The sequence below is a fragment of the Mustela nigripes genome, chromosome 13, assembly GCF_022355385.1.
Source record: "Mustela nigripes isolate SB6536 chromosome 13, MUSNIG.SB6536, whole genome shotgun sequence".
Lineage (NCBI taxonomy): Eukaryota > Metazoa > Chordata > Mammalia > Carnivora > Mustelidae > Mustela > Mustela nigripes.
This window is the reverse complement of record NC_081569.1, coordinates 142,312,850-142,325,370: the sequence shown is the minus strand read 5'-3', so window position 1 is coordinate 142,325,370 and position 12,521 is coordinate 142,312,850. Positions and strand designations below refer to the sequence as shown.

Below are 12,521 nucleotides of genomic sequence, written 5' to 3'. Positions count from 1 at the left end.
GACACGCGGGGAGGCGCTGCGGTCCGTCCGTCTCAGCCGCGCGGGAGGCTCACGGCGGGGGCGGGGCCGGCACCTCCCGAGGGGACACGCGCGGGACACGCGCTGCGCCCACCCAGTGCGCCGGCTGCCGGATGGGGACCCCCGGAGGGCCCCCGGCAGCTTCGGATTTCCTCCCGCCCAGCTCCCGCAGCTCCGCAAAGGCATCCTCGTGCGGGGCCTTCCGGGCCGACTTTCAGGGGTCCCTGGCTGGTTCTGGGGTGGGGGGTGGAGAGGCCGGAATGAGCCGCCCACGGCGCGGTAAGCACCCGGCAAGGCTAGGCGAGCACCCCCGAGCCGGGATGAAGGGGGCAGCGGGCCAGGCAGACCGGCCAGGAGGGCCTCGAGGCTCAGGGGGCCCCCCTACAGGCCGCGCCTCTGCCCTCCTCCCAGTCCCCGCGAGGAGCACAGAGACGCTTCCCGTTACCCCCAGGGAAGCTGAGGCCCAGAGAGGTTAGGCTGCCTTGTCGAGCTCAGCAAGCGGACTTTGAGCCGAGCCTTGAAAGATGGGAGATCCGGACGTCTGGAAGGGGGCGGCTGCTTGGTAGGCGGCGGAAAGACTTGGGCAAGGCAGGGAGGTGGGCCGGGGTGCAGGGTGGGGCCGGACGGGCAGTGAGCAGGGTCCGGCCGGAGGGCGGGGACCCGGCAAACACGTCCATCTGCCCGAGGGTCAGTGTTGGCTGCGCGGAGCATCGGGGTGCTGGACGGTCAGACGGAAGCATTGGGGGTGCTGGACGGTCAGACGGAACCCAGGGGAGCATCGGGGGTGCTGGACGGTCAGACGGAACCCAGGGGAGCAGTGAGGAGGTTGTCCAGCATCTGCTGGAGAGCTGTCGAGGCCGGCTGGGAGGCGCTAGGAGGGCTCCCCCGGGAAGGCGGCCAGGCCTTGCAGGGTCTGTGGCACCGAGTGAGGGCTGGGAAGTCGGTTCTGGGAAGAAAGCAAATATCTGCGCTTTGATGGGGGGCGGAGGGGCTGGATTCTTGCTGCTCTACCTACACAAACCCTCGTCTGCGCCCTCAAGGCCTGGGAATGGCGGGAAGGCCAGGCGGGCCGCCCGCGGAGGCGGCGTAACCGTCGGGGCTGAGGGGGTGGGCTGCTCGCGGAGGGGCGGACCGCGGGGGCTGAGGGCTTGGGACCGTCAGCAGGGCGCCTGGCAAACGGGTTGGACCGGCTGAGGAGGGGGTACAGCCTTTGGGTGGGGCGAGCTCGCCACGCTCCCGACTCGCTGCCTCGGGGCTGGTGACCTGGGAGGCCACATCCGGGGCGTCAGCCTGGGCGGGGCGTGGGGGAGGCGCCGGCCCGGCGGAGAGGGCAAGGGGCGTGGCCAGAGCCGGGGGGTCCCACCCCCTACCCCCACCCCCTACCCCGCCATCAGAAACAGGAACTTAACGCGGTCCCCAGCCTTTGTCAAACCCGGCCACCGGCTGTCCTGTCCCTCTGCCTTTCCACAGCCAGCTGCTCCCCAGCGGTGTCCCCCGCTCCGTCGTCTTCACTCCGCCCCCCGCCCGCCCTTCTCAGCCCCTAACGAGGCAGAGGCCACGGTGGCCGCGTCCTCAGCCTTCCCGGGCCACCCTTGGCCACAGAGCCCTCTTCTGTCCCGTCTGCACCCACTCTTCCTGGAGGTGAGCTCTGCTCCCCGGGAGTCATCAGCCCCCCCAGCACGGCCCGGCTGAGGGGACCCGGAGCGCCCAGTTCGGACCCCTCTGCTTCCCGAACTTCGGCCCCCACAGCCGGCGGGGTCGGGAGGCTTCCTGCCCACCTCTTGCAAGGCTCCTGTGACACACCATGCCCAACCCAGATGCCCAACCCAGCTTCCTCCTTGGGCTCAAACCACGTGGATCTGAATCGCAGCCAGCTCCAGCTCTTACGCTGTGGGATTTGAGAACAAACTACTTCCCTCCATGTGCCCCATAAAATGCGGATAATAATAGTGCCCACCTCCTAGCGTGGTACTGAGGAGTCGGTATAAGTTCTTGGAACGGTGCCAGGCGCGGAGTCAGCGTTCAGCTCCGAGTGCGTTTGATTCTAAGGAGAGGACACTTTCCTTCCCCCGCCCAGCCCGGCTGTCCCCGGAGACTGTGGCCGGCGGCCTCCAAGAAGGCCCCCCACCGCCCAGCTCCCCTGTTCCGGTCCTGCTGTAACCCTTGCCCACTGAGTGTGGGTGGGAAGTGAAGCCGGGGTCTAGTGAGGGGGTTGTCCCTTGTGAGATTAGGTTATAAAAAGACAGACTTGTGTCTGGGGGGCTCTCTCTCTTGCTGTCTTGATCTGGGGGGAGCCCATAGCCATGCCCTGAGCTCCCCATCTCTGCCAACCCCCACCCCCACCCCCACCCCCTTTTGCCTCTGGATCCCATCAATCCCCAAGTCTCAGTGGCTGTGCCTCCTAGATAATCTCCTGGGTCCCTTTCCTCCTTCCTAGGAGCTCTCCACGCCCCCTCCTTTCCCAATTCAGGGCGTTGGGGAAGAACCCCAGCCCAAGTGAGTTCTTCCTGCCGTTGCTGGGCAGCCAGAAGGGGTCTCCTCCGGCCCCTTCCCCTTTAAGCCTCCCTGCCCCTCCCCTCGGCTGAGCCCCTCCTGCCCCTGGAACTCCAGCCTGCCCTCCTCACCCAGTGCTCCCGCCTCCGGTTCCTTTCCCCAAGAATCCTTGATGGCTCCTTGCTCACCCCGACTGCACACAGAGGAGAAGCACAGAGCCTGGGGCTCCCTGGGGCTCCCTGGGGCTCGCCTCTACCCGTCAGAGGGCTTCTTAGTCCTCCCCGTCCTACTGGCCTCAGTGACCAAAAGGCAGCAGCAATGGCTGTCCTCGCGCCTCCCTGGGTTGTTGGCGGGATCAGAGAGAGGAAGGCTTTGTGAAAGACTGCCATCGCCCTTATTATTATTTATTATCGTTGTTGTTATAAACACTCTGAAACAAGATGCTCAAAGCCATAGGATAGCTATTAAGAAATTCCAGAAACTGGGGCACCTGGGTGGCTCAGTAGGTTAAGTGCATGCCTTCGGTTCAGGTCCTGATCTCCGGGTCCTGGAATTGGCCTTGGAGTCAGGCTCCCTGTTCAGCGGGGAGCCTGCTTCTCCCTCTCCCTGCCCCCTGCTCCAGCTCTCTCTCTCAAATACAGAAATAAAATATTTTAAAAATTTAAATTAGGGGTACCTGGGTGGCTCAGTCAGTTAAGTGTCTGCCTTCTGCTTGCTCCGGTTGTGATCCCAGAATCCTGGGATAGAGCCCCAAGTTGGGCTCCCTGCTCTGCAGGGCAGCGGTGGGTGGGGGGAAGAGTCTGCTTCTCCCCCTCACCCTGCTTGTGTTCCCCCTCTTGCTGTCCCTCTCTCTGTCAAATAAATAAATCTTTTAAAATTTTTAAATTAAAAAAAAAAAGAAAAAAATGTCAAAAACCAGCAAAAATTCACTGGACCCTTCCCTAGAGGGGCACGCAGTGTAGGGAGAGAAGGGGAAGGTGCAGGTTGAGCCTGGCTTCAACGTCCTGCCCATCAGCTGAATCTCCAATGAAAGGGCTCTGCCAGGCCAATTCTCCCTCCTCAGACACAGTAGACACTGCCTGGGGCCACCCTACCTTTTTTCTTTCTTTTTTTTTTTTTTTTTTAAGATTTTATTTATTTCTTTGCCAGAGAGAGGGAACACAAGCAGGGGGACTGGAGGAAAGAGAAGCAGGCTTCCCGCTGACCAGGGAGCGCAATGCGGGGCTCAATCCCAGGACCCTGGGACCATGACCTGAACCGAAGGCAGACGTGCAATGACTGAGCCACCCAGGCACCCCAAGGGGCCACCCTACTTTTAGAGGCCCATGAAATGCTTCCATTTTGTTTCAAATCAGAAAGCAAGAAGAAAGAAAGGAAGGAAGGAAGAAAGAAAAAAGCTTTTAGGGTGAAGAAAATGTTTTATTCATCTCTACACCAATGCAGTCACAAGATAAAACTTTGAGGGGCGCCAGGGTTGTGAGATCAAGCCCCACGTCAGAGTCTGTGTTGGGCGTGGAAATTCCTTGAGATTCTCTCTCCCTCTCTCTGCCCCTCCCAATGCTCTACTGCTCTAAAAAAAATTAATACAATAATAAAACTTTCATATTTTTAATGGAGGCAGGAGCCTCAGCAGGTAAAGTGTCATGGGTATATGAAAGTTAAATGCAGCCTGGGACCGGGGCTGGGCCCTGAGCAAGGTTTTCATATGCTGAGTCTCCGTCTGCTGGCCTCTGCAGGGAGAGTGGTCATATACTCCCAGCGAGCATTAGGGAGCCATGCAGGCTGGGTGCTGGGCTCCCAATTCCTCCATCCACTGTCCAGTGGGGATCTCTGATTGTCATTCTGCACTTGACCCACAGCATAATGGAGGCCGGCAAGGTCCAGGCCTCAGGAGCAGCTTAAAAGGATTAAAAGGAGCAGAAGGAGGGGTGCTTGGGTGGCTCAGTGGGTTAAGCCTTTGCCTTCAGCTTGGGGCATGGTCTTAGGGTCCTGGGATAGAGCCTCTGCTCAGCAGGGAGCCTGCTTCGCCCTCTCCCTCTGCCTGCCTCTCTGCCTACTTGTGATCTCTGCTTGTCAAATAAATAAATAAATCTTTTTTTTTTTTAAAAGGGGGTAGAAGGAAAGTAGGGGTCACCGAGCCAAATGAGTCAGTCATACAAGGAAACCTTTGAAAAAGAGAGATCTGGCTGAAGAAACCTTTTTCCTCACTCTCAGTTGGTGAAACAGAGACCCGGGGAGTTCTCTGTGGTAGGTCGAGCCTCCCAGGTTAGGAGCGGAGCAGGACAAGGGACAAGGCCTTCCCAAATCCTGTCAACAGCCCAGTCACCTGGGGCAGGCCGCTGGGCACTTTCCTGCCTCAGTGCTTCTCTGTGACCTGGGGACGCGTCGCTCACCTGCTTTCCAGGCAAGGAAGCTGCTGTTAGAGGGGTTCGGTGGTGGATGAGGGGCTGCATCCAAGGACCTGCTCTCCAGGCTTGGACGGCCAGTCTCTCTCAGGGAATGTATTGCTCTACCCAGAAGATGCTCGGAGGAGTTCGACAGCCTGATGAAAGGCCCAGGGGAGTGTTGGGTGCAGGAAGTCTTTCCTAGGTATGTATCCCAATACTGAGATTTATTACCTGGGGGAACAGTGCCACTTACACACGAATACGCCCCCAGTGACTGTCACCTAGCACACTCCACGAGACACGCAGGCATTCGCTTAGACACTGCACGGGGACACACAGGCAACCTGTGCAGAGACGCAGAGCAGGGGACGGAATTCTCCAGCCCCCTCCCATCTGGCTTCCTCCGATCTCAATCTCTTACAGACGCTGCCCGCCTGTACAGCCTGGGACAAAGCCAGAGAGGCAGAGCCTGCCCTTGGTAAGAGATGGGCTTGGCCTGCCCCCTCCAGCCCACAGTGCCATCAAGACCCTCCACTCAGGGCAGCCTGGGAGCGCGCGGTGGAGAGGCCTCCTGGGCAGCCCTGCTCGCCTCTGGGCCCAGCTCCCTCCCAGCCTGCGGGGAGAATCCCGCTATGGATGGGGGTGACCCCTGCCCCCCGACGACCCCAGCTGCCTCCCTTCAGGGTACGCGCTGCAGAGAAGGTGGCCAGGAGACCTCGCTGAGGTGCAGCGTCCTCCAAAGTGTGTCGGGGGAACTCCTGTGGGCCCTCAGAGGCTGGGGGCGGGGGGCGCTGACCGCCTCCGGGCCTCAGTTTCTTCCAGAAAGACAGGCCCGGAACCAAGAGGCACCGTGGAGGCTGGGGGTGGGGTCGGGCGTGGGCGCCTCCCTGCCAGGCCTGGCGGGCCGTGGGCGTTCTCGCAGGAGCCAGACGGTGGAGGAGGAGCCGGATGGGGGTGGGAAGCGCCGGCTGGGGCCGGGCGGGGGGAGCCAGCCGCGGGGAGGGAGCCAGCCGAGCGCCTCAGGCTCCCCAGAAAGGGCCTCCAGCCTCCCAACTGGGAGAGGCCACGCCCTCTCCCTAGGAGGCCGGCAAAGCCCGGGTGGAGGAGGGGCGGGGGTCGTCTTGGCCCTGGTGTGCTGCTCCTAGTGTACCCCTCGCCAGCCTCCAGGGCCCAGAGGAGCTCTGGTACAGATCCCTGGCCATCTCCAAGGCCTGGGCCTCCGTCTCCACCGCCATAAAATGAGGGGCTTCTGGCTCCCTGCCTGCCGGCTGCCTCTGGAGCCCCTGGGCACTGGGGTCTACTGCATTCAGGAGGCTGTCCCCAAAGCTACTACCTTTACGTTCTCTCCAGGTCGCAGAGGGGTTGCAAAACCCTGGACTTCACAGCCCAGGCCCTGGGATCCCCGTGTCTGCAGTTCCCACCCTCTGAGGCTCGGTGGCCGCTGGGCTGTGGAAGGGGAGGCCATGGAAGGGGACCTCCCCACTCCTACCCTCTGCGGCTATGTGAAAAGCCAGGCCAGGCACTCTGGCCACCCCTGCTTGGGGCGCTGGGGAACGGGTACATGCTGGGCCTCAGGACAGTCATGGTCATGGGCGTGTGGCAATGCCCAGGGCCCATCCCAGGCCAGGGAGGAGCTTCCTTAACTAGAGCGTGAAGTGATACTCTCATTGGATCCTGGACCCCCCCCCCCCCCCCAAGCTGGACCCTGGGGCTGGCTCCAGGCCCAGAGGCGGGGATCTGAGCCCTCAGGGGTGGGCCCGGCCAGCTGGCCACCTGGCAGAGTCCCACTCTGGGGCTTGATGGTCTACGCTACTTAAGATTCTGGGGGACGGAGCAAAGCCCCAGCGTTTCACAGGTCACCGGGGCTCAGTCTCCAGCCTGGGGAATGGGAACAACTGCATCTCAAGGACCCACTCCCAGCAGGGAAGAGCCAGCCTGGCACACGGCCTGCTGGGCCCTGCTTCCCTGCATGAACCGGGTGGCCTTGGGATGGTGGAACAGAGAACTTGGCTGGAGCCAAGAACTTCAAAGGGGTGGAGCTAGGCAGGCCCCTAAACATCTGGAACCTTCTACAAAATCCAGGTCCACTGTGGGGCGGGGCTTGGGGACCTGGCCCGCCCACCTACAGTGGTGGGAGGCTGGGCCTGCTGGAAGGCTGTAGCAGGGCTCAGGTACCGGTTCTGCCCGTTTCTCCATGGGTATCCTGGGCGCCCAAAGTCACCCTTGCCCCAGCCTGACCTCCTGGGCCAGCGCCCCCCCCCCCGCCCCCACAGCCCATCTCTGCAGAAAGCACCTCCCTCCCCGCACAGACCCCTCCTGTCCCCCTAAGGCCAGGTCCTTCACACTGCTCAGTCATTCTGCGGGTCTGCCACTCCTAAATATTCACAGCTCCTGCCTTTGCTTCTCCTCTACCCGCCCCAGCTAGGTACTCCCCTGAGGGCAGCCCCTCTGCGCCCCTCACTGCCCTCCCTCTGTCAGGGAGGAGGTGTCCCCAAGGGCCTCCCGGCAAGCGCTTGTGGAAAGCCAGAAAGTGTGAATGTACAGAAACACACCAGTCAACAGATGCCATTTGCGGCCTCACAAGAATCCCACGTTATCCTCATTTTACCAATGAAGTGAGCCCAGAGAGTTAAGTGACTTGCCTAAAGCCACACAGCCCTGAAATGGCAGACTTGATTTGAAGCGGGGTCAGTGGGTCTTGGGCACTGGGCCTCCCCCTGCATCTTGTCAGGGGCCCTGACAAGATGCAGGGGGAGACCCTGTGGCCCTCACAGCCAGGCTGACAGAGGAACAGAGAAGCGCCAGGTCCCCATGGGAGGAGGGTGAGCTGGTCCTGCTTCCTCTCCTGCCTGAGGAAGGAAGTTGTTCATGTCAGGAACCCATGAGAGAGGGGTTCAGATACCAAAAGAGCAGGTTGGGCCTGGGCCTGGGCCCACTGAGACCATGGAGGCCCCCGAGGGTCTTAGTCTAGGGGCCTGACTGACGGCAGGATTGGACAGCGGTCCCCTGCCTTGCGCCCTGAGGGGCGGACTGTGTTGGGCCTCCATGATGCTCGCGCCCCAGCCAGCGCCCTGAGGGGTTCCCTTGCTTACTCCACAGCAGCTGGGGGGTATGGGATCCCCCCCCCCCCCCCCAGCCTTCACCAGCCGGGCCCTCCTCTGGGTGCCCCACCCCTCTCCTCGGGGGCGGGGTGGGGGAGGGGAGAATAAGTAAAAAAAAAAAAAGAAAGGATCTCACTTAACCTCACTGGCTCCTGGTTTGCAGATGAAGAATAGGAGACGGAGAGAGGCTCCGTGACGGCGGCGGCTGCCCGGCTCACGCGTGTATGTTCAGGATCTGAACAAAGGTTATCCGGCCCAGAACCCTGTTCTTAATCACTAAGGTCACAGGACTTTTGTATGAAACAGCTTGAGACCCATCTCGAAATCGGGAGAATGTCCTTCCTGCTTCCCTGGGCGCCTGACTCTGTCCCTCAGTGGACCCGGGTGCTCCTGGGTGCTTCCTCAGGCCTGGAAAACAACTAAGAAATCGGCTGTGACAGGGACACCCTTCCCGGCTTACCTGACAGCTGGGGTCACCCCACGCTGAAGACAGAGAGGGAGACAAATCCTAAAAGACTCTTAACTCTAGGGACAAACTGAGGTCCTGGAGGGGCGGGGATGGGGGACGGGGTGGACTGGGTGACGGGCATGAAGGAGGGCCCGCGTGGCATGAGCCCTGGGTGTCACACGCAACTGATGAATCGTTGACCTCTACCTCGGAAACTAATAAATATAGTATATGCTAGCTAAACTGAATTTTTTTTTTTAAGATTTATTTATTTATTTGACAGAGATCACAAGTAGGCAGAGAGGCAGGCAGAGAGAGAGGAGGAAGCAGGCTCCCCGCTGAGCAGATATTCCCAATGCAGGACTCGATCCCAGGACCCTGAGATCATGACCTGAGCCGAAGGCAGCGGCTTAACCCACTGAGCCACCCAGGTGCCCCTGAATTTAAATTAAAAAGAAGGAGGAGGAGGAGGAGAAGAAGCAGTTTGTGGGCACCTGGGTGGCTCAGTGGGTTAAGTCTCCAACTCTTGATTTCAGCTCAGGTCATCATCTCAGAGTCGTGAGCTGGAGCCCCAGTCTGGCTCTGCACTCAGCCCAGCGTCTGCTTGTCCCTCTCCCGCTGCCCCCCACCCCCTGCCCCCATTCTCTCTCAAATAAAGAAATAAATAAATCTTTATTTAAAAACGAATTAAAGGGGGCGCCTGGGTGGCTCAGTGGGTTAAGCCGCTGCCTTCGGCTCAGGTCATGATCTCAGGGTCCTGGGATCGAGTCCCGCATCGGGCTCTCTGCTCAGCAGGGAGCCTGCTTCCTCCTCTCTCTCTGCCTGCCTCTCTGCCTACTTGTGATCTCTGTCTGTCAAATAAATAATATCTTTAAAAAAAAAAAAAAGGAGGAAAGAAAGAAAGAAGACCTTGCTTAAAAAAAAAAATTAAGTTAGTTCCCAGTCTCCATTAGGCTTAGGTGTGGTCATGTGACTGAACTTTGGCCTGGATGTAAATACAGTTTTTGACATTAGGAAGCATTCTTAAAGGGCAGGGCACACCCTCCTCCCCTTCCTTCTGCTGTTGCCTATAATACAGATCTAATGGCAGGAGCCTCGGCAGCCATTTTGGACTGTGAAATGATCTTGGAAATGAAAACTCTGCATGGCACAGCCACACTATAGACGGAGCCCAGGCTCCTGGCACCATGATACTGCTTGACATAGAATCCCTGGCCACCTACAAACATCTTTCTTTTTTTTTTTTTTTTCCAAGACTTCTATTTATTTATTTGAGAGAGATATACATACATACAAGAGACAGCACAGAGGAAGACTGAGCAGGGAGTCCAGAGGCGGAACTCGATCCCAGGACCCTGGGACTGTGACCTGAGCCGAAGGCAGACACTTCACCGACTGAGCCACCCCGGCGTCCCCACCTATAAACATCTTGAGTGAGAAAGAAAACTAAACTTTCATCCTGTCTAAGCCATCATTTGGGGGGTTCTTCTGCATCTGTTTGACTCAGTCCAATGCTCTTCTCACTGTCTTAGGAGTCTCTGTCATCCCCAGGGCACCCTGGGCCCCAGGGCTTAAGGAGTAGCTGCACCCCTCTCCAGGCCCTTGGGGCAAGTGAGAGAAGCAGCAGGTGTCCTCTCTCCAGGACACTGCCTGGTGATGGCTGGAAAGCTGGAATCATGGTCAAACCCAGAGGACCACGAGGGCCTAGGGCCACAGCCCCCTCACCAGGCCTCCTTGATGCAGACTGGTTGGGTCTGAGGACCTGGGGGGTGGAGGGGGCGTCACACAGGACAGCCAAGAGGGTTCTTGGCTTCTTACAGGAGGGAAATCAAATGCGAGCCAGCAGAGGCGAGAGCAGAATTTATCGAAGGCACATAGAGCAGGTAGAGACAGAGTGTCTGGGAGACGTGGAAAGCAGAGGGATGTCTGGTCTTTGCTTGGGGTCCAGGGTATTCATGAGGATCGTGGTCCCATGCACACATCTCTTCAGGCATCCAGGCAGAAAGACAAGTGTTTGGGTGTCCTCCCAAAGTCGGTTATGCCCTGGAGCCAGGGGACTTGGTGAGTCAGTGGTCTTGGAAAGGATGACCCAGCGGGTCACTCCTTAGATGTTATCTGTCCTGCTGGAAAATTCCAAAGAAGTCGCTAAGTCCTTGACCTTTTTAAGGAAGACATACATTGTCTGTTTTGTAGCGGGTATGTGAAGTAGGGGTGCAGGTCCTAGGAAGCATAGAGGAGGAGGAAACCAGTCTTCTGGGGTCCCTGTCAGTGTCCTCTCCCTCCCCCTTCCTCGACCTTTCTGTGCTCTCCAGGCCCCTGGCCTCTCTGGCTTCAGTCTGCCTTTCAGCCTTGTCTGCCTCCCCACACTGCTGTGGCTCAGAGATAACAAGTAGGACCCTGGAGCAGAAGGCTGGCGTTCCTCTGGCCGACCTGTGGGGTTTGGGAGGGCAGCCACCTAGGGCTCCCTTGCTGACCTGTTCCTGTTGCAGGGGACTGACCCTTTCATTTGGTGAGTCTCCCTGAAGCTTGTCACAAGGCAGGCTGGTCCTTTCTCCCTGAAGCAGCAGATGGAACATAACCTTCTCGAACTTCCCCACCATGCTTCCTAAATTGTGGAGGCCCGTGAACTCAGAAGATGGGACCTGCTGCCAGCACGAAAGCCCTCGGTTGACTGAAGAATCCCTGTGGGGGTGGCAGTCTGCCCTTCTAACAGGGGAACGAAGCAATGATGTTGAGGTAATGAAGAAGGGAGTTTTTACGCCTTCACTTGCTTCCCCGCCTCCAACCCGAAATGTCTGAGTCAGCCCGATGCTCTGGAAGCAGATCCATGTCTGCCCTGTAGCGATTCTCCCCCATCGAACTCCTCGTTGAGAAACAACGTTGCAGGAAGGCGTGAGTTCTGTGGTCAGAGTGACTGGTTTCCATTTGTGGCCCCCATGTTGTCAGCTGTGTGACCCTGGGCAGGTCACTTACCCTCTCTGAGCCTCCAGGAAGCCATTGGGAGACTTCTCCCGGGGCCAGGTCCCCTCCCTCCCCACATCCTGCTGCCCAAACGTCCAGGCTCCTCAGCCTGCTGCTCAGGACCCAGGGCCGAGTTCAGGAAGAACTCCCCCACTCCCCTCAGTCCCTGGCTCCCCGAAACCTACTTTCTGCCTCTGAATTTCACGACTCTGTGTATCTCATCTGAGTGGAATCATGCGGGATTCGTGCTTCTGCGACTGGTCTGTGTCCCTCAGCATCGTGCCCCCCACATTCAGCTGTGCCGCAGCCCGGGTCAGCATTTCCATCCGTTTACGACTGAGTGATACTTCATTGTACAGCTAGACTGCATTTTGTTTATCATTCATCTGGGTTTTTTAATTTTTAATTTATTAATTTGTTATTTTTAAATATTTTATTTATCTACTTGACAGAGAGAGAGAGGCAGAGACCACAAGCAAGGGAGAGGGAGAAGCAGGCTTTCCCCCTATCAAGGAGCCCCAGGCAGCGCTGGATGCCAAGACCTCTGGGATCAAAGGCCTGAGCTGAAGGCAGACCCAAGCGCCCCTCAACTGTTGTTTTTTTTTTTTTTTTAATTTTTAAGTTTTTTTAATTTTATTTTTTAATGTTTTACTTTTCTTTTCTTTTTTTTTATTTTTTTAAAAATATTTTATTTATTTAATTGACAGACAGAGATCACAAGTAGGCAGAGAGGCAGGCAGAGAGAGAGAGAGAGAGAGAGGGAAGCAGGCTCCCTGCGGAGCAGAGAGCCCGATGCGGGGCTCCATCCCAGGACCCTGAGATCATGACCCGAGCTGAAGGCAGCAGCCCAACCCACTGAGACACCCAGGCGCCCCTAATTTTTAAGTTTTTTAAATTTATTTGAGAGAGAGAGAAGCTGGGAGAGAGACAGAGGGAGAGAGAGAATCTTAATTTAAAAAAATTTTTTTTAGGTATTTGAGACACGGAGAGCATGAGTGGAGGGAGGCAGAGGGAGAGGGAGACGCAGACTCCCCGCTGAGCTGGGAGCTCCATCCCAGGACCCTGGGTCAGGAGCTGAGTGAAGGCAGATGCGTGACGACTGAGCCACCCAGG

The 12,521-nt window shown here is 58.1% G+C and overlaps 1 long non-coding RNA gene across 2 annotated transcripts; it reads left to right on the top strand.

Moving 5' to 3' along the window:
• Positions 1 to 389: 389 nt before the first annotated feature.
• On the top strand, positions 390 to 8,520 carry LOC131998931 (uncharacterized). 2 transcript variants are annotated; one of them, XR_009398945.1, is made up of 3 exons: positions 390 to 580; positions 5,322 to 5,376; positions 8,163 to 8,520. It is a non-coding gene; the product is annotated as an uncharacterized LOC131998931 (long non-coding RNA). The 2 variants fall into 2 exon arrangements; XR_009398944.1 differs by lacking the exon at positions 390 to 580 and adding an exon at positions 4,926 to 5,100.
• The last annotated feature ends 4,001 nt before the right edge of the window (positions 8,521 to 12,521 follow it).